Here is a 27909-nt window from a genome sequence, read left to right on the forward strand (position 1 = left end):
ATATTCCTAATAATATTTTAAAAGTCAAATACAAGAAAGCAATGAATCTTATAATGAAATATACCTTAGTGATAATATATCTCACACACACACACACACACACACACACACACACACAGTAGTTATCCAAGTAGTCTTAACTGGATCAAATCAAGAGTTACAGGCTTATACCTTATAAGAATCTAATTATAGAACATTTCCTTCAAAATAATTCTGTATATAGAAAAACTGTCAGCTACTGTATTTTGTGGGTTTTATATCATATTTATATGATGATACACCAAGGGAGTAATTGTCACAAAACCTCAGTGATCCGGGGATGATTAATTAATTCACATGTGCAATTATTCAGTCTGTAATTTAGTATTCAGTTTTGTCTAAGCCTGGCCTAATTTTGGGAAAAAAGAAGTTTGTATCTTTCCATTACAGCACTGAACTACAGACATTATACTCATAAACATACCAGAGCATCAGTCATATTTCATATACTTGATGTTCAAAGAGCTGCAGATTAATATTATTTTCAGAATCCTACGAGCATAGAATTTCCTCCCTCTCCTGGAATGACTGTATTCTCAATGTGTATTTATCACACGAGGAAGAAAAGAAAGGCATCTTCCGGAGCCTTGCAAGTCGTAAACACATACTTCGAAGCAGAAAAGACAAAGGTCATCTCTGACCCATCAGTTTTACTCCTCATAGCAAATTCCATTCTCAGTGAGCAGGAAGAACAGCAGGAATGGTTCCTGTTGAATCATAAAAAGGGTTCAAAACACTAAGTAAGAAAATAGTGAAGTTCTACATACCTATTCCAAGTGGGATCATCAAACTAATCCAATTTATCAAGGACTCTGCTGTGTGCTGAATTTCTCTTGTAGAAGGAAAACAGGGGCCATGTTACCACGAAAGCTGAAAATCGAACAAGATAATGGAAGAGGAAGTTAATCTAAACCAAAACAAAAGACAAAATGATACTCGGAAAGCTAAGTTGTGAGATGGCATTTCACTTTCTTCCAGTCCTGTTGAGATGTAACTCACATACATCACTGTGTAAGTTTCAGATGTACAGCCTAATAAATTTAATTTACATATATTGTGAAATCATTATTGCTGTAAGTGTAGTTATTAGCATCCATCATCCCATATAGATACAATAAAAACAAAGCAAAAAAGAAAAGAAAAATAATTTCTCTCTCCTTGTGATGAGAGTTCTCAGAATTTATTCTCTTAACTGTTTTCATATATGTCATATGGCAATATTATCCATAGTCATCATGCTGTATATTATATCCCTAGTATTTTTTTTATCTTATAACTGGAAGGTTGTTACTTTTTGACCAGCCTTCTCCTACTCCTCCAGAGATGACATTGTAATTAAATGATAAATTTTATAAATAGAGATTTTCCCAGAATTTTCCAAATGTTCATCAGGAAACCCTATTCTTCTATAATATGTGTTGGTGTCCTGCTGAATGAGTGATTCATGGCAGCTACTGGGGAAACAATGAATTTGTATAACTTACCTCTCCACATAAACATCACATCTTATGGTCTCTGTCACATGGTCACATGTCCTCGGTTTGAAACTTCAAATAATTGGGAGTATTTTTTAAAGTTATTTTTTTTTTTTTTTGAGAGAGAGACAGAACGCATGAGCAGAGGAGGAGGGGCAGAGAGAGAGAGAGAGAGAGAGAGAGAGAGAGGGAGAGAGAATCCCAAGCAGGCTCCACCTTGTGGAGCCCAATGTGGGGCTCAAACTCTCAAACTGTGAGATCACAACTGGAGGTGGAATCAAGAGTCGACTGAGACACCCAGGAGCCCCGGGAGTATTTTATTAGCTTTCCCCTTTAATATGTACACAAAATGAATATATATGTATACCACTTATAGAAAGCTGAGTGATGAGTTTCCTTCATAAATTTATAGCAAAGAAGCAAAGAATCGCTCACCTGATTAATACAATTGATTTCATGGCACCAAGTATTTGACATTCACTCACCATTTTGATCAACATTTATTGAGTGAATAACATGAACCAGGTATTGGGGTGAAAACTGAGTAAGACTTGGTTCTGCCTTCGACAAGCTTGGTCCAGTCAAACGGAAGAGACCACACTGGACACAGATCATCCCAATACAGGCAAGTAATTGCCCGACTGTGGTACAGAGAGGGTACAGAGGTGGGCATCACCAGTCAGGAGGTCTTTAAGCTGAGTCTTGAATGCTGAGTAGGAAAGTGGCAGACAGACAAAGGGACATGGGGGTGGAGGGGAGCAGAAGGATATTCAAGCGGCATATTCAAATGCAGGAAGCTGTGAGGGAGAAAGGCATGTTCTGAAAGCCGCCTTAATTGGTGCACAACAGGGTGAGGAAAGTGGAACATACACAAACAAATGGCAGAACATCTTTTTACAGATTTAAATTACTGTAAATCAGCCTAACGGCGCTAACAAAAACAACTACCCTGGTAATTGTAGAGAATTTGAACCCTGTTCCAAAATCCTGTATGCACATTATCTCCTTCTAGCTTAATGAACTCTTTGCAGGACAGTGTGACCTTACCTGCACTGTGTAGGGGAAACTGTGGCTAAGGGGACTTGATCAAACCACAAAGTAAGTCATGCAGACTGAGGTTCAAGCTGGGGCCAGTCCTCCGTCAGCTGCAGGGAGAGGCTCAGGATGCCAGGGTTCATGAAGAAGTGCGTGCGATACAGCGATGAACGTGGTGTGGCCATTACAGTCACTGTCCTGTTTCATGTCAACAGCTTTCTTGCTGTGTGCAAGTTGGGCTCTGGGCACAAGTACACCATTTCTAATATCGCCCTTTCTGGTCCCAGCTTCATGAGTGCAAGTGTGGGGCAGAGAAACAAGACCGTGATTGTAAGTGCACGTTTCGTTCACCTTGTGAGTTTGGATATTTCAGTGCTAGATGTCTCTGCGCAGGCATATTGCGGGCATGGTGGCTGCTGTGTACCACTCACCAGCAATGGAAAAACCGGTCTTTGTGTCTAAACCCAGCTGTGATCCTTGAATTCCCTTTGTTGATTTAACTATTACACAGGAGCCTCTCTCAGGCCTGGTGGAAATCATCAGGACTTGAACATTTGCTGGTGCAGTGTGCGGATGAAGGGCTTGGATGTGGGTAAGAAGGTAGAATTGTTGCATCTGCTCAGATAGGAAAAGAGGCCAGCACTCATGTGTAACATCTAAAAATGGGGAGAGTGGGCACAGAGATGCAGGAAAGCAGGTTTAGCAATGCAAAAATGAAGCCTTGCCTGTGACACATAAAGAGAAGGCTTATGTAAGAAATAAAAAATCGAAAGGAGCCCGTGGCATTCTCTAGAGGATGAGAAATACAGTTGCCGAGGCTGGAAAAGACTGTAGAGAACTCTTCTCCCTTCTTCTCCCTCCTCCCCTTTTGCTCTTTTTAAAATCCCGAAGTGGAACTGCTTAGAACACATCTTGCTCAGTTCGATTTCCTGTCATGAAGGTGAGAGATTGGAAGATCTTCTGGTAGACCCCAAACCGCCTTGCCCTCATGGAAGAGGACAGGAATTTACAATTTTGATGCTTTTCCAATTGAGAAACCATATGCTTGCTCACAGGCTTTCTCATACTTTATAATGTATTTGGAATTATTTTGGGTTTAAGGGAAAATGACTGCTTGAAAAGACAGCTCTTGCCACAAAGGTCCTCAAGATGGAAACCAATTCAGGCAACCGCTGGGCGATAATGCCTGGAAAACACACTAGACGTAAGATGGACAAAATCCAGATGACAGTATCATCTAGAATGCAACGTCTAGCGATCGGCTTGTCTTACGAACTGTCTGACCAACTGCACTTGTTACCAGGAGAAGGACGCTTGTTCTCAGGTGGGACACAATAAGTGGAAGATTAAGATAAAGTATTACCCGAAACCAGCACAAAGAGGCAAATAAACAAATAAAAATATCTCTGAAAAGACTAGTGGAAGGAAACTCGGAGAAGAGACATTTAAAAGAGAAACTGGACTATACACAGAATCCTGAAGTGAGTAATTTATAGAAAGACATTCATACTGAGTGTATTACCCACATGTTTGTGTGAACACTCAAGTAAGTTCACACGTGGTCCAACAGATCTGGCTTCAGTGATGTGCAATATAAGTCAGCACTTGCTGGCAAGTCAGAGATCGGTTCTCTAGAGAACGCTGACAAAGAGCTCCCATGGATGTAAACTCTGGAAGGACAAGGCGGGTCCTATAAAACTGTGTGCCAAGAGAGCGTGAGTGCATAATCCATTTGAGAGGAAGTCAGGGGCACGAGGGTTGGTAGATGAGATGAGGGAGGCAGAGACAGAGAGAGAAGTAACAATTCCCCATGTGCTGCTAACTCATGAGGCATTGATTAATTCATCCAATCGTTTCAACAACTTTGTAATGCAGGCCTCATTGTCACTAAGTCGTAACTGAAGAAATTATTATTATTTTTTTTTTGAGAGGCTAATTCAGAGTTGGAACTTGAACCTATGCTTGAATGATACTTCAGTGATTTCCCTGATTAAGCTCACTAATAGTAAGGCATGTGTAAAGCAATATGTAAACTTTCAAAATCTGAATGGCAATTAAAGAAATACAAATAAATTTGAAAAGTGACACATATTATGTTAGTTAAAATTATAAGCAAGAACATATAAATGCAGATGAGGTTACTGGGAAAACAATTGATAAATTCATATAGTTCTGGTGGTACTATACATATATATAGCCCATGGACCCCCCCATCTGATCCATATCTATATTAAGAGTCCCTAAATACATTCATATCTTTGGACTATTAATCTTACAAATTACCCCAAGGGAATAATTCAAAATTAGAAAATGGCATACTTAGGAAAATGTTTATTGCAGCCTTATTCATTATAGTGAATAATGGAAACAATCTGTGTATCCAACAGGGGAGATTCTAAGAAAATGTTGCTAGATTAACTCCATTAAGTTGCAATATGGAGAATGATAAAGAAAGCTATATATAAAATTGCATGTTCTGATTATAAGTGGGAACAAACTACATATGTGAGTAAATACTAGCTGGTGACCAGAAAAAGAAAATAGTTGTGCTAGGGGTAGAGTAGGGATGAATACATTTAAGAGATCCTAATCCCCTTCGTACCATATAATTTAAAACTGTACTCATTTAAAGTATCCATTGAATTAAAATATAGACCCACAAACACAATACAGTTGGAGTACGTGTTTATATGGTTAAATGATTTCCACATACACAATATTATTTTGTTACATAATTAACTATTGGATAGTGGAGGAAGAGGGAAGGAGGCACGGTTTGTATGATGCTGGGACAAAATGCACATATTTTAACATAATGGTGTAAACAAATGTTTTTAGTATTATGGCAGCCATTGGAAATTAAGATGAGATTACAAGATTTGTTGACATAATTGCTAATGTATGTGATCTGAAATGGATCTACGACCAGTAGTCTTTCCCACTATGTATTATGCTTTCATCTTCTCACATTCCCTCCATCCCATGTTCTAGGGAAAGTAGGTGGGCTGGAGAATTCTCCCACTGCTTCATCTTCTGCTCTAAGACATCACCCTTGGCCCCAGCAAGGTCTCCTCCATCTTTGGGAAGACATTTTGTCTTTGGCTGGGCAAGAAGAAGGAGCATTTGAAGAAACAAGAGCGAGTCTTGGTGCTTGCTTCTGCCTTGGTAAGACTAAGGATGAGCAAGCAAGTGCTTAGATGGTGTCATATTCAGCCCTGTCCACTCTTGGTCTCATTCTCGGTTCTAGGCAGTAAAGTCCTGGCATTTGCTGCTCCAACACACTCCTTGTCTTCTAGAGATGAATGCAGAGAAACTATTACCCATCTCATGTCAACAGTTCTTGGAAAGCAAAGGCACTTCCTAAGTGTATAAATCTTACAGATCATTAGAAATTCACAAACCGCATCCCTGCCCCTCTGCCCGCATTGTATTTATGCATTTGTGTATAAAAAGAAACACAAAATTAAGTGTAATTCAGGTACCATTAATCTTTTTTGGACAAGTTAGCATCTCCGTCAACTTCCTCTATTTCTTTTCTAAAATGGGTGTGTGTGTGTGTGTGTGTGTGTGTGTGTGTGTGTTATGCAGAGTGGAAAGAGGTGTGCCTTCAATAAATTTAGGAACAGGGGCACCTGACTGGCTTCGTTGGTACAGCAGGCAACTCTTGATCTCAGGGTTTTGAGTTCCCAAAACTCAACTCAAGATCTCAGGGTTCTTAAGCCCCATATTGGGCGTAGAGATTACTTTAAAAAGAACAACAGCAAAAGAATAAATCTAGGAACAGAAAAAAGGGTCTCTGTCTCCAGACATGACTTCTTTTATCTGTTCTGACCTACGGGACGGGGCTCCTTATCCATCTGAGTGCTCCCGGCTTTGCGGACTTTATAGTTCAATTCACCACTGGTAGGTATGCCATCTGCTTTTTCTTGCCCTGCTACGGTGGGTAGATATCTCTATTTAATTCATCCTGCCTCCTGCTGACAATGAAGCCTTTTCTAGGGTGTGGCTGTGATGCAAACTCAGCCCTCGAGTGCTGCAGCCCTCAGGTCAGAAGCACCCTCACCCACGTGATGGAACCCCAGCCCCAGTGACAGGTTCTCCGGCTATCTCGGGGTCCTTTCTGTGCCACACGGGAACCTACGTTCCAAGGCCTCCCTGTGACCTAGCAGGCTGAACTGCCGAGTTCACTATGCTGCTGCACGGGGTCGCACGTGAAAAAGCTCCCTGTCTTGTGCACACCTCGTTCTCACTGACACACCTCTCTTTTTCTGGGCTAAAACCCCAAGAGAGAAAGTTGGCAGGCACACATTCTACAGCTTTACTTTCCTCCCTGCCACTGTCATTCCTGCTTGGCAGAGTTCCTCAGGCTCAGCAAAGGGGCACGCTTTCCTTTCTCTTTCTTGGTGTCATATTCTTTTACCATCAGACAGTGAGCCCAGAAGTGATAAGCTGAAGGGTTTTTTTTTTTTTTTCCATACAATATGACTTGAGTTTTCTGGGCTTTGCCCTTGATAAACTAAAACAAAGAATATAGAAAATTGCCGAAAATAACCTGAACTTCTATTTATAACCATGACAGAGTAACGAGGATGGAGAGTAACCTAAATCGTTTGCACACGGCACCGGCCTTCCCCCTTGCCCCCCAAAAAAGAACCTTAGAAGACTGTGCAAAACAAACGAAATAACTGTTTTCAGGAACCGGACAACAGGTATACAGGACTGTGATGACTGAGGGAAGGGAAACCAATGAGGGAAGACAACATCTGGGCTCCCTGTTTGGAAAAGATTTCTGGAAAGTGGGCAGAGGAAGTGGGCAGAGCACAGCTGCCTCAATGAATTGAGAAAGTGACGACCCGAGTTTGAGGAGTCCGGTAAGGTGATGGGTGAGATGCTCAACACCATTAGTAATCAGGACACGCAAAATAAAACCTCCCTGAGAAGCCACCAAGCCCCCACAAGAATGGCTCACATTAAAACGACTGACTATATTCGTGCTGGCCAGACAGGACAGGAAGCCACTCCTGTCTCCATGCACTGCTGATGGGAATGTAAGGTGATGTGACCACTTTGGAAAACAGGTTTGCAGTTTACTGTATAGTTAAACATGTTTAGTACAAGGCTGTGCAATTAAACTCCTAGTTAGTTTCCCAAGAGAGATAAAAACATGTATCAATACAGAGACTTTTACACCCATGTTCAGAGTAACTTCATTCACAATTACACCAAACTGAGAAAGCAGATGTCCATTAGAGGACACAGAGGCAAATCTAGATACTTTCATACAATGGAATAAAAAATGTAATGAAAGGGAATGAACTGCTCATATTCACAATACTATGCAGAAACTTCAAAAATATTACACTGAGCAATAGAAGCCAGGCACAAAAATATATTTTGTAGGACTCCATTTAAAAAAAATTTTTTAATGCTTATTAATCTTTGAGAGACGGAGAGAGACAGAGCATGAGTGGGGAAGGGGCAGAGAGAGGGAGACCCAGAATCCGAAGCAGGCTCCAGGCTCTGAGCTGTCAGCACAGAGCCCAATGTGGGGCTCGAACTCACGAACCGTGAGATCGTGACCTGAGCTACAGTCAGACGCTCAACCAACTGAGCCATCCAGGCACCCCTCATAGGATTCCATTGTTAGAAAACTCTAGAAAAAGGAAATCTAGAAAGCCGAAAGCACAGCAGTGATCACCTGGGGCTTAAGGTGGGCTGAGGGCGTGTGTCAAGAGACAAATAAGGGGCATAAAAGGAACAAGGTGTGGTGACGGAAGTGCACTGTTAAGATTTGATTTACTGGTAATAATATGGTTAGATGAATGTGTTTCACCTCATCCAAATATACATTTAAATGGGTGCTTAGTACTGTATATACATTATACCTGACTATAGTTCATTAAACAGAACCTTAACTGGCTTCTTAATTCTTATATAATATCAGAGATGATCTCTTAAAGATTAAATATTTTATTTTTAAAATTAATTTTTAATATTAAAATATCAATTTAGAGACACTTGGAAATATGCATATCTCGCATTTCTTTTAACGTAATCCAGTGCTGGGAGCTACGGTGGCTTAGTCAGTTGCGTGTCTCACTCTTGATTTTGGCTCAGGTCATTATCCCAGGATCATGGGATGGAGCCCTGTGTCAGACTCTGTGCTGAGCATGGAGCTTGCTTAAGATTCTCTCTCTCTCTCTCTCCCTTTGCCCCTTGCCCCCCCTCACTCTCTAAATAAATAAGTAAATAAATAAATCCAGTGTTTGTGGGAAAAGAGGGCCATCTACAAGAAACAAGCTGGCCATGTGCTGCTAATTACTGAATTAGGCGGTGAGTACAGGGGGTTGGTTATGTTCTGCCTGCTTTTGAGTAAGCCTGTAGTTTTTTTTTTTAATTTAAAATGTTTTAAACATCTAGAGGACTGCATTTCTTTAAAAGAGTATCATCGATATAGCAGGTGGCCTTAGATGTATGTTTTTTTTTTTTTAACATTTTATTTTATTTTTGGGACAGAGAGAGACAGAGCATGAACCGGGGAGGGGCAGAGAGAGAGGGAGACACAGAATCGGAAACAGGCTCCAGGCTCCGAGCCATCAGCCCAGAGCCTGACGCGGGGCTCGAACTCATGGACCGCGAGATCGTGACCTGGCTGAAGTCGGACGCTCAACCGACTGCGCCACCCAGGCGCCCCATGAGTTGTATGTTTTAATGCCCTCCTCTCCACATTCTTCTTCTTGGATTATGTGGTGAAGTCCTTCTGGGTCTTTCTCACATCCTCTTTACTGTCCTTTCCTTATCTTCTTTCATAGCTTAGTCGACCACAGCTCTCAGATGAGAATCAATGTGTGTCACATGTACACGTGAGGTTCTGAATAATTTGAGGAGAAATTGGTTAAGTCAGAGTCTGGTTCATCTGTATTAAACAGTAATGAATTTCAGTAAAGCCTGGCCTGCAGAAGAGAGGTCTTTTTAGGAATAAACTAAGCAAGGTGCAGAGAAACGCCCACTTTGTTAAATGAAGGGGAATAATGAGTCTGCTTTCACCAGTTGATCGAAACAAACAGAACCAAGACACCAATTTAACACAACGAACATCAAGAAAGAGCCGGTGCAAAGAATTTTTGTTAGAGGGAATGGAAATTGGCCTTCACTGTTTTCATCTTACTTTTCCCTTTTAAGGCGTTAGAATGCTTGCTAACTTCGGGGAAAGCTGGCTGCAGGCTCGCAGTCACATGAGTGGGGTTTGGGTCCGGAAGTGCTGAGCCCCTTCCTGACTAACAGGAGCGTGAACAGGCTCCATGCTGACAGAGCCTCCTGAATTTTCCAGGGAGATTGAAGCTCAGGATGAGGTCAGTCAGAATAGAAATTGATGAACGATGTAGAAGGTGGTGTTCAGCTATGTAGGCAGGGATGCCCTTTACAGAAATTAATGTCCCTTTCAGTTTCTCCGTGTTGTATAAAATGGAATATGGCACTTCCTGCTTGATCTGATTATCTCTAGAACTACCCGTTCTTTCTGTGAATAAGACCCCAAACTGTTTTACTAATGAGCAAGAATGGACACAAAAAACATGTACTAATTACCAGCAAAGAACATAAGCTTCTGCAATCACACTCTGATGTGATAAATTAGAATTCTGTTTTCCAGAAGCCAACACATTATGGATGAACTGGGAATTGTTCTTATTGTTGAACTAGAACAATCAAGCACCAGGATATTTAAGAGTGCTAGTTGCATAGAAGTAATGCATAATCCCACTATTTTGGAGCTTTAATTTTCCTGTGGACACAATTTTTTTTAAAAATTGACTTTATCTGCTTGAAAAATGTTTTGTCTTAGTAATAGGAGCTTAAAGGAGTCCAATAGAAAGAGTGTGACTATATAGAACAAAGGTCAGAAAAGTTTTAGAATAGAGACATTACATGTGTTTCTTTCTCAAGATGTTCTAGATTTAATTATTCCAAAAAAACTCAAGTACAGAGTATGATACACTAGGGATCTAGTGTCTCTGTGGGATATAAAGGAGTGTAAGTCATCATCCTTGCCTTTGGGAAGGTTACACGATGTTTTCAGCAAAAAGATAATCGTGTTGGGAAAATAACAGAAAGTTACATACATGCATACAATGTGTATATGGTGTGTATCTATTTATCTATCTATCTACCTATCCATCCATCCATCCATCCATCCATCCATCCATCTTCTAATGTGGTGCTCAGCGTTATTGGCAGTGAGTCTTACGGCGCCATGGGAAAGGCGTAGATTCATAAAGAATAAACTGAAAAGGAAGAAAATGCTAGATCTTAAATTCTCAATGTAATTCATAAAATAACAGAGGAGGGAAGTGGTTCAGGGATGGGGGGGGTGGACAATAAGAAAAAAGGCTCAGAATCAAGAATCAAGATGATATACTGTGAGACCAAGGGGAGGATAACACTGAGCTGATTTACAGGAATCTAGGCTGGAGCCAGACTGAGGAAAGTCTTGAATGCTGGTCATTAGGAATTTGTGCTTTATCCTGAGAGCAAAGCAGAGTCACTGAATGTTTTGAGTAGAAGGTTCATGTGATAGAGACGGTCTTTCTGGGAAAAATCTGTAAGCAATGCTTAGTAGATACAAAGAACAAGGGACTAAGGAAGCAGAGGCCAAATTAAATTTGGAAAGTGTATCCTTAAGTGATGAATGAATAACATTTCTAAGTAGCAGTAAACTTCCAATAAAATTAGGTGCTTCAAGTCTGCACATATTGTTGAATTTCACAGCAATTCAACACAAAACACTAACTGCATATTGTGGGAGGAAGACAACAGGGTTTGTGACAGAATAACAAAGCTACATGAACACAGAGAAGGATGAGTTCTGTTCTCATCAGGCATGAGAAGGCAATGGCAGATCTGTGTTGGATCCTGCAAGGTGGGGTAGAGTTTTGGCAGGAAGACATGGGAGACATGGGATTCAGGTACAGAGGAACACAGGAAAATGTCCACAGGCTGCAGCACGGAACATGACAGGTAGCCTTCCTGGTGCATGTATACTTCTGGAAAGTGGCACATGCAAAAGGAAAGAATGAAGCGATGCTTCTTTGAGAAAATTATTTTTCCCTTTTGGGCCTCAGTCTTCTCATGGAGCTCTACGTTTTTATGGCTTGAATTCACACTGAAGACATGTCAAAAAGTTGAACGGTAATCAATCTGTTACAGAGAGGTGAAACAGAGTCATGATGGGAGTCAGTCACACTGGGGATCATGAGAAAGAATGAGGCCTTGGTAGAATCTGGAGAATGATGCCAAGGGTCTAGGCACACAGTGACTGACGCAGGTGCTGAGGCTGGGGTGGAAAATGAAGGACTGAATATGCCAAAAGGCCTCATGAAGGACACAGCTGACTAGGCTTTGGGAGGGCAAGCACCTGACCAGACGCTTTTGATCACTGAGGCTTCCTTTTCAATGACCCCCATCTCAACTCAGCATACGGGCTGTTGCGTGACTGAGATGCTAATAAAACCACCAGATGAGGAGCCAGGCCTCTCCCACGCATGAAGTTCCTCTTCCAGAAAGCCCCGGGGAACCTAGGTAACTGACCACTTGGGTGACCCCACTCTTCCCTTCCTACATTCTAATTCCCACTCTTATGTTTTCAATTTATCAATACTGAACCCCCTAGACCATGGGCACCCCACCCTTGGACTCCAAAAAAGGCCAAGCCTCAGGCCATGCTCCCTCCCTCTCTCTCTACCTGTGACCTCAATGTGTGGCCCTTAGGTGTGCCTTCCACCTTCCAGAACCTGTGAGGAATAAGTCTTCTTCCTCAAACTTCCCTCACCTTGTTGCTGAGATGTGTTTAGAAATTAGAAGAACCACGAGGCCAGTGCAACCCCAACATAGGCTCTGACTGGGGAAATGTCAAGGGGGGCTCGATAAGCCCCTGGCTCAATGGCTACAGGTAGGAGGGGCCCAGGTGAGTCCCTCAGGCAGAGATCAACACAGCAACTTCTCGACCAACTGGATATAAAAGAAAAAGGAGATTATTCACATATTTTGATAAGGCCAAGTTACTAGGAGAATAACAATTTCTTTGAGATAAAAAGGAGAAGAAAATGTGTGTGTGTGTGTGTGTGTGTGTGTGTGTGTAAATGTCAAGAAAAATGGTAAATAGTTCTGTGTTTCAGAAGTGCTGATTTTTACTCATTCAGCCATTTAAACAATTAATAGCACAAGAATTAAGCCTTGGAGAGATAGTTTAAAGATTAAAATATAAAGATGACCTACCTGCCCAACAGCCATGAGAGTTATGTGAACAGAGCACGTAGAATAGGAAGAAAAGCATGTAAGACAGAAGAGGCAGACTCAGTCTTAGGGGATAACTATTTTAGGAGGGCAGGAGGTGGAAAAGAAGACTCCAGCCAAAATCCAGGAACCAACCGGAGAAAGTGGAAAAATACAAGGATTCACAGATCTGACTGATGGCAATGTCAAAAAAATAGGTAACTATGGCCTCAACTTCTGAAAAGTTTTCAGGTAGAAAAGCTGGAGAAAAATAGGCTTAAAAAGAGAAGGGTTCAATGAAAACCTTTAAGACCAATGTTTCTAGATAATGAAGGAGGAGAAGTCAAATGGCAGTGAGCTAAAGAAGAGAGGGAACCGGCAAGGGCAGGTGACACCATGGAGTCTGGAGGAAACTCGTGCTCGCTGGAGACAGCACGGGGCATGCACTAGGGCACTCACGCCTTTTTGAGCAAGCGAGAAAAGACAGGGAGGTGAGGTCAACACGCATTTTAAATCGTTTAAGAACAAATTTTTAATGCTTAAGATAGGAGGATTAGAACTCAGTAATTGGCTAAAAGGTCAGATGTTGAGGACCAGAGAGACAGGACGGAGAGTCTAGGTTGGAAATCGGTTAGTTTGAAGGGACGCTTCTCCAGAGACAGAGGGAGACATGAGACAGGAGCGGAATAAGGGACCGACGTGTTGAAGATGCCTGGAGGGCAGATGTGGGAGCTCTGGGTTTCTCAGTCAGGCAGGTGATGAGGTATCCCATTCCAAGAGAACTCAGGTTGGAAGGGGAATGTACAGGACTGGGGGCAAAGAGTGAAGGAGAACTGGAAAAGCCACTGTGAAGAGTAGACTCGGCCATTATGGACAGTGGGCAGACCCACATTTATAACGGGACTTGTCTATAAGGCTTGTGGGAGTTTCCAGTGTTCTCAAGCCACTGAAACTCGAGAAAAGCTTCAAGGAGGGTAAAAGGGGAAGCCCCTGAGCGGTGGGTGGGGAGCAGGGCTGGGCAGAGGAGGGAAAGAGGCTGGAGGCTGGAGTGTGAGAGAAAGGCAGTGAAGGGGCTGGACGAGGCACCTGTGTAGTCCGAAAGGGACTCTCAGAGCAGTCTCCACGGACTCTGAGGAAGGAAAGGACCTGCAATCTTCTTGTGAGGAGAGATTCTGAAGATAAGGGGTGCAGGAGAACAAAATAAACTTTTAAACTGTACTGGTCCCTCTGCCCAAGGGGCAAGGGCAAGGTCTTCTCCATTTCACGGAATAAAACGTAAGCATGTGTGGAAAGTATCTGGATATATGTAGGACGCCCAATTTGTTCTAAGGAAGCAAGAACCAGGGTGCTTGTGACTTTCACTGTAGAGCCCAAAGAACAGGGCCATACATGCAAGAATTTAAAAAATGCTTTTGGGGGTGCCTGGGTGGCGCAGTCGGTTAAGCGTCCGACTTCAGCCAGGTCACGATCTCGCGGTCCGGGAGTTCGAGCCCCGCGTCAGGCTCTGGGCTGATGGCTCAGAGCCTGGAGCCTGTTTCGGATTCTGTGTCTCCCTCTCTCTCTGCCCCTCCCCCGTTCATGCTCTGTCTCTCTCTGTCCCAAAAATAAATAAACGTTGAAAAAAAAAATTAAAAAAAAATGCTTTTGATAGTGTTCAATCAGGGATAAATCAAACAAGGGTCAGAAGCTACTTTGCCTCCCAGACTATGTGCACGGGCTAACAGAGCTAGGTAAGTAGGATGACTTCCCTGAAGATAGAGTGCTTTATGCTCAGAAAGAACTCTGTAAATATTTACAGACAAAGAGGGTTCTTGGACAAGTGACTGGTGGTCTATTGCTTTCTGATGTCATGAAAATAGTTTTTGAATGAAGACTGCATTAGGGTTTTGGTAGCTTTCAATTCCTCATGGGAGCCAGAAGGGACACCCAGAGGGTAAAGCCAACCATCATGTTTGTAAAACTTGGGTTCACGACTAAGAAAAAAAAATCAGCGAATTTTAAAAAGGGTTACATATATTTTAAAAGCTTTTTGATATTTAAGTAGTTTTCAGTTACCACCCAAGATTGCATGCCACTGGTTCCCTAACCTGATGAAATCATCAAAATTCCTTTTCAAGAAGACATTGTTTGCTTGCTTGCTTGCTTCCTCCCTCCCTCCCTCCCTCTCTTTCTTTTCTTTTTTCTTTCTTTTTCAAAGTTTATTTATTTATTTTGAGAGATAGAGGGAGAGAGCCTGAACTGGGGAGGGGCAGAGCAACAGGGAGAGAGAGAATCCCAAGCAGGCTCTGCACTATCAGTGCAAATCATGAGATCATGACCAGAGCTGAAATCAAGAGTCAGATGCTTAACCAATTGAGCCACCCTGGCACTCCGAAGAAGAAATTCCTTGAAAAGGAAAGATTTCTAGGTACCACGCTCAGAGACTCTAATTAAAGGGGTGCGGAGCAGGCCACAGGAATATGTATTTTTCAAAAAAGTCTCTAAAGGAATCCTGAAAGAGTTTTCTACTGGTAAGGACTGACTCTAATTAATCAACTGCAAAAAAAATATATATTTTGACTGGCATTGTACACATTTTTTTAATGTTTATTTATTATTTTGAGAGAGAAAGAGAGAGCACAAATGGGGGAGAGGCACAGAGAATTCAAAGTAGCCTCCGGGCTCTGAGCTGTCAGCACAGAGCCGGACGCAGAGCTCGAACCCACAAACTAAGGTCATGACCTGAGCGGAAGTAAGACACTCAACTGACTGAGCCACCCAGGCACTCCGGAATTGTACAAAATTTAAGAGTAAATTGACATTGCTCAACTACCATCCCAGATGGATTAGCTTCTTGTTTCATTTGGAGATCCAGTATGTATGGTTCTGGTTTTAGTTATTCCTCCTTAAAAATATAAAAAGGTTTAAAGATAATTAGGCAGTAAACAAGAAGTAAATTTAGTGTATGTTCTTCCTTTCTCTTATGATTCCACTCCATTGACTATTATGACATTGATATGTGATGAGATCACCTCCAGCATATTTGCCTCAAGGAGGCATTCGTGTTTCCTCTTCCTGGGGATGTACACAGCAAGGAAAAGAAATGTGAGCGTGTTGAAAGTGAATTATACGGAGTCCGGGAGTTTGGCACATTGTTGATAAAATTCGGTATGTCCATTCTTTTGATATCCTTGTAAGTGTGTTAAGATGAAAGTCACAGGTCTCATGGTGATCTGTATTGAAAGAGGGGAGGGTGCCTGGGTGGCTTAGTCAGTTAAGTGACCGATTTTGGCTCAGGTCATGATCTCGCGGTTCGTGAGTTTGAGTCCCTCATCGGGCTCTGTGCTGACAGCTCAGAGCCTGGAGCCTGCTTTGGAGTCTGTGTCTCCCTTTCCCCGCTCACACTCTGTCGCTCTCTCTCTCAAAAATAAATAAAGGTTAAAATTTTTTTTTTTAAAAAAAGAAAGAAGGCGGAAGACAAAGGAAGAGCAAAAGAGGTGAGATTGAAAGACCTGATGAAAGGGGGCAGAGACTCCTCCTCCGCTCCAACTTGATAGATGTCTCAGCACCATGACAACCCAGCTACTGAATCAAGACCTTCTATTCCCAAACACATGAATCTACTTGAGATATTTAACAAAAGAAGAAAAAGGAGGGGGGGAGTGGGAAGAGAAGGGGGAGGGGAAAATGGGGTGGGGGAGGGGGGAGGGAGAGGGAGAGGGGGGGAGGTCCTTGCCTGGAATGTAGCAAAACTTCAATAGATATTCTTGAAAAGACTGAAGGATTCCAATTTTTCATAGGCTTCATTTTTTTAGAAAAACCCAGATGTGAGCCTCCGAGAATCTATATAGTTTGGTAAGCATAGAGAGGTGGCAGAATAAAACAGTCTGAGGATGAAGTATAATATGAGGCTGGAAAGTAGAAAAGTAAAATTAGCATTTGGAGGATAGTGATGAATTCCATTAAGGCAGAGAATTAGGAGTCAGGATTGAGAAACTTGCACTGGACTGCCTTTTAGAGATGCTGATGACCTTTGCAAATGGTATATATTTGAACTTTGTCTTTCAAGGGGCTGGAAAGGAAGACTTCAGTTACCTTAGCAGAGAGAACAAAGTCCTGACACCCTCAAGCACCCACTACATGTGCTGATTTAACTTCTCTGCATCTTGGGATAATACCCACTATGTACTATCCCTGGGAGAATGGAGACGATACATTCAAATAATTTTCTGTGTTGTGTGGCTCAGGTGAGGGACTCTGGCTTAGAAAGTCTACCCATTGTCCCATATTGCAGCCATTTGCCCTGTATGACTGCTTTAAATTGAAATTAAATGTGAAGACGTTCCTCAAAAAACTAAAAATAGAACTACCCTACGACCCAGTAACTGCATTACCAGTATTTATCCAAGGCATGCAGGTGTGCTGTTTCGAAGGGACACATGCACCCCAATGTTTATAGTAGCACTATCAACCATAGTCAAAGTATGGAAAGAGCCCAAGTGTCCATCAATGGATGAATGGATAAAGAAGATGTGACATATATGTGTGTGTGTATATATGTATATATATATATATATATATATATATATACACATATATATATATATACATATATACACACACACACACACACACACACACACACACACATATATACACACAATGGAGTATTACTCGGCAATCAAAAAGAATGAAATCTTGCCATTTCCAGCTACGTGGACGGAACTGGAGCATATTATGCTAAGTGAAATTAGTCAGAGAAAGACAAAAATCATATGACTTCACTCCTATGAGACTTTAAGAGACAAACCAATGAACATAAGGGAAGCGAAGCAAAAATAATATAAAAACCGTGAGGGGGAGGGGCACCTGGGTGGCGCAGTCGGTTAAGCGTCTGACTTCAGCCAGGTCACGATCTCGCGGTCCGGGAGTTCGAGCCCCGCGTCAGGCTCTGGGCTGATGGCTCAGAGCCTGGAGCCTGTTTCCGATTCTGTGTCTCCCTCTCTCTCTGCCCCTCCCCAGTTCATACTCTGTCTCTCTCTGTCCCAAAAATAAATAAATGGTGAAAAAAAAATTAAAAAAAGATAAAAAAAAAACCGTGAGGGGGACAAAACATAAGAGACTCACAGATATGGAGAACAAACAGAGAGTTACTGGAGGGGGTGTGGGAGGGGGGATGGGCTAAATGGGTAAGGGGCACTAAGGAATCTACTCCTGAAATCATTGTTGCACTAGATGCTAACTAAATTAAAAAAAATTAAATTAAAAAAAACCACAAAAAATAACAAAAATAAAGAGGAAAGAAAATGAAAAAATAAAAAAAATATATTCGATATAAATGCACTATACCTTTTTTTAATGGAAATGCTACATTTTTAAAGTTTGACTATACCATTTTAACTGCAATTTGGAAAAGACATTTCAATAAAAAAAGTGAAAAATAAAATAAAATAAAATGTGTAATTAAAAATAAATAAATAAATAAACAAACAAATAAATAAATAAATGCCAAGAAATCACAGTTCATTTCTTCAAGTTACAGCAGTCACATCTCAACTGTTCAAGAACCACAAGTGCTGAGTGGCCTGGACAGAACAGGTACAGAACATTTCCGTTACTTCAGGAAGTACCTCGAGTGAAAGAAGGTCAGGAGGCCAGAGAGGCACCTGTGAGAGGACAGAAATGATATGGTAGCTGGAAGTGAGGGACAGAGCTAAGTGAAGTAAAGTTTATACTGAAACAGAGAGACTAGTAGATCTTTAAGGAGAGGGAAAGGCTCCAGACAAGAGAAAGACAGGGCAGTTACTACAGATCTTGGGAACAACTGAGGCACAAGATCCCAGGAGGGGCAGGAGAAGGTAAGAGCAGAGCAGGTATATACTTAGAGGTGAAGGAGAGAAGCGCCTTCGCCCCAGAGACATAAGGAGCAGATAGCAGGTACAAAAAAAGTGAGTTTGAAATAAAAGACACAGAACTCACATCTGTTTAAAAATTTTTTTTAAATGTTTATTTATTTTTTGAGAGAGGGAGAAGCAGAGTGCAAGCAGGGGAGGGGAAGAGTGGGAGAGGGAGACACAGAACCCAAAGCATGCTCCAGGCTCTGAGCTGTCAGCACAGAGCCCTATGTGGGACTCTGAACCCACAAACTGTGAGATCATGACCTGAGCCGAGGTCGAACGCTTAACCAACTGAACCACCCAGACACCCCAGAACTCACACCTGTTAACCTTGAACAAACCACCATGGAAGATGAACGATTTAGACTTTGCTAGTGTTTACACAAAGAGAGCATGGAATAAATGGACTTGCTGAAAAGCAAAATTGTAGTATTATTTTGAAGAAGCTACGAGGACACACAGATGTGCTGTACAATTTGGCAACTTTTAGGTGCTAAATATTTGCTAATTTGTCAATCCGTTAATTAACCAATCAATTATCATTGCTTACTGGTTCCTAACATACCAGATGTTTTGGGAAAACGTACAACAAAATTGAAAAGTCTGGACTTACAGAAGAAGCTTAGAGAACAACATAAAGATACTAAATTTTAGAGTACAGTTTGAAAATCTTATCTCAAATTGGGCACAACAACACCCTGGCACTTGGGTGCACCTCGTGGTTCCTATCTTTTGTAGACAGTATGAATCCGTCTTGATATTCTTTCTGGTTGAGCCCAAGGAAGCCTTGGGATGCCTTTCAACACAATACCCATTATTTCTTAAAAAAACATTTTTTGAATGTTTATGTATTTATTGAGAGAGAGAGAGAGAGAGAGAGAGAGAGAGAGAGAGAGAATAAGTGGCGGAGGGGCAGAGACAGAGGGAGACAGAGGATCACAAGCACTGTCAGTGCAGAGCCTGATGCAGGGCTCAATCCCATGAACCTGTGAGATCATGACCTGAGCTGAAACCAAGAGTCGGATGCTTAACCAACTGAGCTCCCACCAGGCGCCCCATAATACCCATTATGGAGCCTGCCATTTAGTATGAGAACTAAAGATTATTTGTAAATCTAGCACAAATAATATTAAAATTGTGTAGTGAGTCACACAAAGGAAGCCCTTGGTGAAGCAACAGCTTCTTTTTCCAATAATAAACTCATCTCATTATTAAAAATCCAAAGAGTTAATCACTCACTTGCAATAAAAAAGTCGATCTCAACAGTTAGTCTCACTCTATTAGACATTTAATCCCTAATCAGGGACTTTTCCTCATTTGAGAGATCCACGCACAGACCATACTAAGAACTGCAAATTAATATTAACAAAGGGGCACATACTAGACCCCTTAAGAATAACCCCAATAAAGTACACTGCATTGTTCTCAGTTTTTCGGTAGTTATGCAATAACACAGCTGTCAGAGTAATAAGATAAATCTTGTAATTTCTCTCCAAGGACCGTAGAGGGAAGAACATAGACATATTAGCTCTATAAAGGACAAAGGCACCAAGGGCAGTGGAGACAGATGTTATTCTTAATGGGATTTTGCCTTATTTGAAAAAAATTTTTAATGTTTTTATTTATTTTTGAGACAGAGAGAGACAGAGCATGAGCAGGGGAGGGGCAGAGAGAGAGGGAGACACAGAATTGGAAGCAGGCTCCAGGCTCTGAACTGTCAGCACAGAGCTCGATGCAGGGCTCGAACTCACGGAGTGTGAGATCATGACCTGAGCCGAAGTCAGACGCCCAACCGACTGAGCCTCCCAGCCGCCCCGCTTTTGCCTTATTTTAAAGCGCAACCTACCGATGTGAATGTTCTTCTGAGGGCCAGTGACTTGCCTGTCCATACTTCAAATCACAGAATCTAGCTAGAGTTAAAGTGGCTTTATCATGAGATTTAGTACCTAAAATATATTTCGGACAGCGGGGGGAAAATGAGGATAAAAAGGCAGTGAAAGAGGAGGATTCTCAAATGCCTGTCTGGTACCGACCTTGATGAATCGTTCATATAAGCTGCTGACTTTTCTGTGCTGAATCAGCAGAGTCCTTAACTGCTGAGGCCACCTTGTCAGCCAGTCACCTGACTCCTGAAATTCTAGGTTCTTCAAGGGGAAAATTTTGGCAGGATGTTTGGTTGTACCTTGGTATCTCTCAATTTACCTGGAACGTTCCAAATTGAGCGCAGTAAATATTACGGAGTATTGTTCCATTTTCTTCAATATTCTTGTGCAGAGCTGGGCAATTTTATAGTCACAATGACACAGAGAGAAAATGAGACATTGTAGGCACTCCATCTCCATGTTTCGCTGTAAAATGGCTGTCTCCAAAATAACTTTATTTCACACTAATGTCATTAAATAGAATTTTAATGGATTTGAAATGGTGTATATACGTGTTAATATAGCCCTCATAAAAGTTTGTAAAAATATACCTATTGGCCCTTCTCCTGAAGGGTCCTTTTTGTTCTTAGACCAAGTCCTTTATATTAGTATAGTATTAAAATATCCTTTCTTTTTCTTAAAACTTAACAGCACAAGATTAGTTGCTTTTAAAACATTATTCCATTTTCAAAACCAAAAATTCATAAGAGCCGTGACTATAGAATAAAATAATGTGCACAATCACCAAAACGTATCAAAGGATGTGTCTTTTAGAAATAAAACATCAAGGGGCGCCTGGGTGGCTCAGTCAGTTAAGCGTCCAACTCTTGATTTCGGCTCAGGTCATGATCCCAAGGTCATGGGATCGAGCTCCACATCGGTCTCCACACTGAGCATGGAGCCTGCTTAAGATTGTCTGTCTCCCTCTTCCTCTACCCTTCCCCTTCCTCACCGAAGCACACTCTCTGTCTCTCAAAAAAACACATCAAAATTATAAAAATAAAGTATGATGGTTATGCTTAGGAAAAAGCCTTTTGAATGATAGATTTTTCCCCATCATTGGATGAATGATAAAGAAAAGATGGTAGGTATATGTATACATATATATGATGAAATATTACTCAGCCATAAAAAAGAACAAAATCTTTCTGTTTGTGATAATACAGATGGACCTTGAGGGTACTGTGCTAAGTGAAATAAGATGGGGGAAAGACAAATACCATATGATCTCGATTATATGTGGAATCTAAAAAGCAGAAAGATGTTACAAAAAAAAACCACCACAAACAAAACCAAGCTCGTAAGTACAGAGAACCGACTGGTAGTTGCCAGAGGTGGGGGTACAGGGTGGGTGAAATGGGTGATGGTGGTCAAAAGGCACCAACTTCCAGTTGTAAAATAAGTAAGTACCGGGATGTAATGTACAGAATGGTGACTATAGTTAATAATACCATACTGCATATATGAACGTAGCTGAGAGTAAATCTTAAAAGTTCTTATGGCAAGAAAACAAAAATTCTGTAAGTAGGTATGGTGATGGACACTAACTAGACTTAAAACGGTGATCATTTCACAGTATATACGAATGCTGCATCTTTTTTTTTAAATTTTTTTTCAACGTTTTTATTTATTTTTGGGACAGAGAGAGACAGAGCATGAACGGGGGAGGGGCAGAGAGAGAGAGGGACACAGAATCGGAAACAGGCTCCAGGCTCTGAGCCATCAGCCCAGAGCCCGACGTGGGGCTCGAACTCACGGACCGCGAGATCGTGACCTGGCTGAAGTCAGACGCTTAACCGACTGCGCCACCCAGGCGCCCCCAAATGCTGCATCTTTATGTTACACGCCAGGAACTGACATAACTCATAGGTCAGTTACCTCTCGTATCTCTAAGAAATGGTTTTCTCATTACAAAGATTTGAAAAGAAAAAATGAAAACATTTTACAAATCACTTACAATCCCGAATCAATATTTTTACGTGGCAGTACTTTTTCTTTGAATTTTCTTAATATTGACTTTTACCAAACAACAAACAAACAAACAAACAAAAAGAGATCGCATTAAGTTAAATGTTTCATTTCAAACTACTTGGTAAGCCGTTAGAAAGACTGTCCCTATAGAGAAGACATCGAGATGACACTAAGATCTAAGATGGAGCCTGACGGGGCAGGTTAACAAATGTCAAGGAAATGACAAGTCAGGTGGGCTCCCAGCTCTGAGAGTAAGTGGACGAAGGTGGCTAATCAGTTTCAAGAATTTACACCAAGAAAGAAAGCTGGTCTGCCACCATGTGTATGAGGACATCCGAATTATGTTTAATTTTGGGTATCTGGAAATATCTGGAAACCAAGGCACTCAAAAAGCCTTTGTTACAAAGACAGGGATATAGATGAAGAGCATGATTATCCCCCATTCAACAGATGGAAAAAACCCGGCTCAGCCAACAGTCCAGGAGGGAAAAGAATGGATGCAAGTTTTTTGATGCAGTCTTGAGGTCTATTGTTAGATCTTGCAAATTTTGGTGAGAAACGAGAAACGGTTTGACTTTACTTTGCTTGGCCTTTTGGCCTGCAAAAATACTAAGTCAGGCTGACATTTCGGCTACAAATTTTGCAGCTGTGTAATCACTGGGGTCTGGGAGACCTTACTATAATAGAACTTATAATTAGCAAACTACCATAAGTCTCAGAGTATGACACATCAAAAGAACTCTTCCTTTTTCTCTTTCCTTACACAGGGACATAAAAATAGAACAAGAAACTAGTATATTTGCACTTCTACTCACACTAACTTTAATATATATTGAAACATGGAAGTTGGCAAGAGCATTGCTCACTATGAAGTGAGTGATTTCTAGTTTCCTCTAATACTGATGATTCTTGCTGACAAGGAAGTGTCGTGTCACAAGGGCATTTGTTCGAAACTGTCCTTTCCTTTTCATTCCCAGCATTACAAATCCAGCTCAGGGCCTGATTACTTTTCCTGAGCCACTCCAATACGGATTTAGTCTCTCTACTCATTCCCGGTTTAAGCCACATCACACATGGATGCCAAATAAATGTTCTGACACACATCCCTGATCATGTCAGCTCCCAAATCAAGAACAATCTATGTATGACCAGCCGTCGCGCAGAAATTAGGAATCGAACAGTCAGGGTCCTTCACAATCTGATCCCCACCTACCTTCGCGACTGATTCTTCCTCTCCAACCCTGTGCAATCTGGAGCCTCCAAATTAGAATCTTCACTCTTCCTTCATGAGCATCAAGCTTTTCTGGCTTGTTCTTCTCATGCTATTTCCTCCAATAAGACTGCAACTCCCTCTCAAGATTCTCTCCATCCCCCAAGGCCAACCATAAAAATCTTCTCTCTCAGAAGCTCTGCTGAGACCCAACCAGATGCAATCATTCCTTCCTCTGATCCTCTTTAGAAACTTTTCCTCTATGCCTACTTCCTTAATTTTGTCTCGCTCTTTTGCTGCTGCTACATAGGTAAAGAGCAAAATACTTAAGTATCCCTTGAAAGTCTACGTTATTTTTTCAAGAACAAACTTCAGAGGCCTCTGTCTCTGAAGACGGAACTAACTCCCTCTCCTCCCCATCTGCCAGTAGAATCCACCTGCTCTCCTCTTATCAAAAGGGAACGCCCTATCATTTATTCCACCCTGCATTACTCTAAAGTGATGCAATTCAGCACCTTCAGTTATTTAGCCTCTCGTGGTAAGATGATTCTTTCTTTCTTTCTTTCTTTCTTTCTTTCTTTCTTTCTTTCTTCCTTTCCTCCCTCCCTCCCTCCCTCCCTCCCCTCCCTCCCTCCCTCCCTCCCTTCCTTCCTCCTTTCCTCCTTTCCTTCTTTCTTTCTTTCTTTCTTTCTTTCTTTCTTTCTTTCTTTCTTTTCAGTCAGCACCTTCAGTTATTTAGCCTCTCGTGGTAAGATGATTCTTTCTTTCTTTCTTTCTTTCTTTCTTCCTTTCTTCCTTTCCTCCCTCCCTCCCTCCCTCCCTCCCCTCCCTCCCTCCTTTCTTTCTTTCTTTCTTTCTTTCTTTCTTTCTTTCTTTCTTTCTTTCTTTTCAGTCAGCACCTTCAGTTATTTAGCCTCTCGTGGTAAGATGATTCTTTCTTTCTTTCTTTCTTTCTTTCTTTCTTTCTTTCTTCCTTTCTTCCTTTCCTCCCTCCCTCCCTCCCTCCCTCCCCTCCCTCCCTCCTTTCTTTCTTTCTTTCTTTCTTTCTTTCTTTCTTTCTTTCTTTCTTTTCAGTCAGCACCTTCAGTTATTTAGCCTCTCGTGGTAAGATGATTCTTTCTTTCTTTCTTTCTTTCTTTCTTTCTTTCTTTCTGCATTCTGTAATGCAGCCATTACAGAATGGCTTTCTTTTCAGTAGGCTCCATGCCCAGCGTGGAGCCCAACACAGGGCTTGAACTTATGACACGGAGATCAAGAGCTGAGCTGAGATCAAGAGTCACACGCTTAACTGACTGAGCCACCCGGGCCCCTGAGAGGATTCTTTCTAATTGTGGAATCCATTATGCTACCTTCTCCAGACTGGCTCTTTGAACAATGAAAAGAATCTACTGTCTTATGGACGCCTTCACTTTTTTCCCCCACAACTGTGATACAGGCTAATGTGGCCATCCCATGCTACAGGGAGGACACTGAGGCTCCAAGAGGTTAAGTGACTTGTCCATAGGAATGTAAATAGAAAAAAAACAACCTTGTGGTGGCAGAAGGAAACTCTGAGAAACTATCAGATCTGCTTGCAAGTTCCTGCTGAGTCTGGGATTGGGAAAGGAGAGAGTAAGGTCATAGCGAGAACCCTTCCTCACTATTTCGTTTTCTTCCTGCTCTGCATTAGAGAAATAATAAGCATAGCTAAGGTTTATTGATTTCTTACTGAAAGGCAGGTACTACACAAATTCTTTACGTGTACCTATCTCATTTACAGCAAGATAAGGGTATTTATGACGTACCTATAAGTGCAGAGGGCAGATGATAAAACAGTATTATATAACTGGCCTGACCGAGGAGGAATCAGGATTTGAACTCAGATCTCCTTGCATTAAAGCCCACGTTTCTAATCCCTAGAACAATACGTCTCACATTTTAATTTAAGATTGAAGCCCACACACCTTGAGAACTTGTTAACGGCAGATACCAATTCAGTAAAGAGTTGCTATGGGGTCTGAGATTCAGCATCTGCAGTAAATTCCTGGGTGATGCTGATGTTTGTCCACGATCCTCTGTCCCCCACCTCTCTGCCTCTCCCGTTAGCACTCTCTCTCTCTCAAAAAATAAGTTAAAAAAATTTTAAATCTCGCCTTCCTTCTTCTGTCATAGGAATGTTTTGATTTTGCAATAAATACAACATTATTTCAGGTAATACTTCAATGGTATGATTTTGTACCATAAACCTTTTTCCAACCGTCTGGAACACAATCCTACCTACGCTTACATGATATGTACTTCAGAATGCCTTGCCCTTTTTCTTGGATTTGATACATCAACTCATACAAAATTCCTTCATCATAGTGCTTTCTAGCATTAGGCACAATTTTGTGTTGCATTCGTTTGTAAGAATCTAAATAGAATGCGTTGGCTATTTTTTCCTAAGATGGAGACCCTCCAATGTAAGCTACGTAGGTTGCAAACAGGGGTTTTATCTGTTCATTTATTCACCCACCACCATCTGGTAGTTACTATGTCCCAGGCACTGTTCTAGATTTGCCCTTGGACACTGGTGGTTCCATCTGGAAATCAAGACACAGAGTATACACATTTTTAACACCCTGTTTTTATATTATATCCATGATGCTACAGAACAGTATATTTTAGGGGCGCCTGGGTCTGTTGGGCATCCGACTCTTGATCTTAGCTCAGGTCATGATGTCACGATTCATGGGTTTGAGCCCCAAGTCGGGCTCTGCACTGACAGCTCAGAGCCGGCTTGGGATTCTCTTTCTCTGTCTCTCTGTCCCTCCCTGGCTCATGCTCTTTTTCTCTCAAAATAAATAAACATTAAAAAAAAAAAACAGAGTATTTTAATTAAATAGTTAGTTTACTTAGTTTTAAGTGTTTTGCGTGATGCTCTGATATAACATGGTAATTAATGTCCTTTCCCAGTACAAAATCTCATTCAATTACAGATACGTGTTTGGAAATGCGCCTGTGCACACACGAAATCTCCCCTGGCCTTTACTGAAGTGAAAATGAAGAACTTTTTATTAAATTTATCAGCTTCAAAACAAAAGCGGGGCCTTGCCCACCTCACCAGGCTTTAATTGGCTGCCATTTGGTTAAACATTAAGTTTTTAAAAACTTTGCCTTCAAACCATTAATCACTTTCTCTCTCCCCCATTTCTGTTAGGATGTCACCAGTGTCTGGCTGTCCTTTCTCTGTACGCTCTCTTGTTGTGTGCTGGGAAATTTATGTGCAATTTCTTTTTCTTTAAAAAAAATATTTTTTAATGTTTATTTATTTTTGACAGAGAGAGAGAGAGAGACAGAGCATGAGTGGGGGAGGGGCAGAGAGAGAGGGAGACACAGAATCTGAAGCAGTGGGGCTTGAACTCAGATCATGACCTGAGCTGAAGTCAGACGCTCAACCGACTGAGCCACCCAGGCGCTCCTATAGCGATGTTCTTATTTGTTGCTCATTTTCACGACCAGCTTTAATCACCATGTTACATGATAAACGCTGAGGTGGAAAGGGCTAAGTGCCTGGCCCAAGTTGACAGGGACAGTCATGATGGGGCTGGCACAGGAGTCCATTCCAGAGTCCAGACCAACCCAGTCCAGTCCTCACCACCACCAGCAGTGACGAGAGCCCTGAAGCTGAAGGAAGGGGGCAGAGTCAGGACACAGAGGTCTGCCTGAAAACAAGGCCCCTGAGGTCAGTTGCTGGGCACGCGGCGTGCTTTCTCCAGACCCGTTCTTCTAAATCCAGAAGGTTTAAATCTGTACCCCACTTGAACTCAGGGACACAGAGCCCTGTTGCCCAGTCTCTTAGGGTTGGGGAGACAATAAGTGAGAAATGTATTTGCTCTTCCTTATGATTTCCTTAAGAACATTCTCTTTTCTCTAGCTTACTTTATTGTTAGAATACAGTATAGGATACATATAACATATGAAATACGTGGTAATCGACTGTTGTGTTACCGGTAAGGTTCCTAGTCAACAGTAGGCTATTAGTAGTTAAGTTTTTGCAGAGCCAAAAGTTATACATGAATTTTTGACTGCATGGGGCATCAGCACGCTTAACCCCTGTGTTTTCAAGGGTCAGCTGCACATAAAAATGTATA

At 41.6% G+C, this 27909-nt stretch overlaps 1 protein-coding gene across 1 annotated transcript in view; it reads right to left on the reverse strand.

The window, feature by feature from the left end:
- CHRM3 (cholinergic receptor muscarinic 3) overlaps positions 1 to 27909 on the reverse strand; it is a 523975-nt gene that overhangs the window by 254385 nt on the left and 241681 nt on the right. The window contains exon 4 of the mRNA XM_047824601.1: positions 807 to 909. The gene's annotated coding sequence lies outside the window, so the exon portion shown is untranslated. The remainder of the gene's footprint in view (positions 1 to 806; positions 910 to 27909) is intronic.

This window comes from Prionailurus viverrinus, chromosome D2 (genome assembly GCF_022837055.1).
Source record: "Prionailurus viverrinus isolate Anna chromosome D2, UM_Priviv_1.0, whole genome shotgun sequence".
Lineage (NCBI taxonomy): Eukaryota > Metazoa > Chordata > Mammalia > Carnivora > Felidae > Prionailurus > Prionailurus viverrinus.